This window comes from Propithecus coquereli, unplaced genomic scaffold, assembly GCF_000956105.1.
Source record: "Propithecus coquereli isolate 6110/MARCELLA unplaced genomic scaffold, Pcoq_1.0 Scaffold313, whole genome shotgun sequence".
Taxonomy (NCBI): domain Eukaryota; kingdom Metazoa; phylum Chordata; class Mammalia; order Primates; family Indriidae; genus Propithecus; species Propithecus coquereli.
In genome coordinates, this window is record NW_012148764.1 from 284,047 (window position 1) to 285,492 (window position 1,446).

Genomic DNA, 1,446 nt, shown 5'->3' on the forward strand with positions numbered 1-1,446 from the left:
GAGACCCCTCAGCTTTAGCTGGAGGACCCTCTGATGGTCTTGCCAAACTCCCTTAGTAGTACATTGTAGTCTATGTTGCTTTCACCCAACCTTCCTTCCTCCTTTCATACCTGCATTGTGGTCTGTTTCCTCCCAGCCTCCCACCAACCCCAGCTCCCTACCTATTTTTCCTCACAAGCATTGTCCCTAATAAATCTTTTTGCACAATGAATCCCTTTTTGGTGTTGGCGTCTGCTTCTAGGAGGACCCAGACTAACACAAGTGGACCAGGAGTGAGATCTGACGAAACAGGTAGTAAGATGGGTATTAGGAACTGGCTCATCTCCCACCCAAAGGGTAAAGAAAATGACATCCTTATTGGTAAGTGGAGTTCACATAGTTCTCAGCAAAGATCATGGCTCAGTTGCTAAATATTTCACAGATGGTATGCAGAAAAGAGTTAACATAGCAGGCCTGAACCTGTTGTCCTTAGGCCTGCTTGCAAGGTTGGCCCTTGGCCAGTGTCCAGCAGCTTGGATCTCAGGAGTATTCCCACCATTCCCTAACTGATAAGGGTGGTTTACTGTGCCTGAAATGTTTGTACAAACAAGAGGATTTATGTTGAACACCTGCTTTCCTCTGGGAATCTGGAATTTTGGTACATGCTAGACAGAGGGTACCTATGTGATTGACCCCCCCTAAAATCTGGACTCCTAGGCTCAATCAAGCAAGCTTCCCTGATGAACAACACTTTATATATTGTTATACATCATTGCTGGAGGAATTAAGCTCATCCTGTGTGACTCCACTGGGAAAAGACTCTTGGAGCTTATGCCTGGTTTCCTCTGGACTTTGCCCATGTGCCTTTTCCCTCTGCTGATTTTGCTTTGTAGTCTTCTCTGTAACCATAGTTGTGAGTACAACTCTATGCTTGGTTCTGTGAGTCCTTCTAGCAAATTACTCAGCTTGGGGGTGGTTTAGAAGACCCCAGACACAGGTGGTAACTTGGGAAAATGTCCCCATGAAGGGGAATTTTCCAGGAAGTTCAATGATGAAAGTGTTTGAAAAATATGGGGAGAACAATGTCTATAAGAACGTTGGCTGGTTGTTGCTAGGTTGTACTGATGTCCTACAGAAGTGGTGGGGGGAGCTTTGAAGTAAGCTTTACCTCCTGCAATGGAAGGATTGAAATAGCTGAGCTTCAGGCTGAACACGTAATGGTTGTAGTTGTGGAGTTTCAGAGACTGGAATGTTCGGCCAAGCTGTATGTATCTTGTAAGAGTCAGGGCCCTGGTGGGGAAAACCTAAAACCTTGAAACATGCCATGGGGACATCTGGATGGATGCCCCTGAGGATGTTGACGCTGCAGTCTCTACTGGACCCTCTGGTCTTGCAGAAGTAGCCCACCCTTCTTTAATATGACCTAGTACCTTGTCTATGCTGCAAGATGCTGGAGAGGCCACTGCT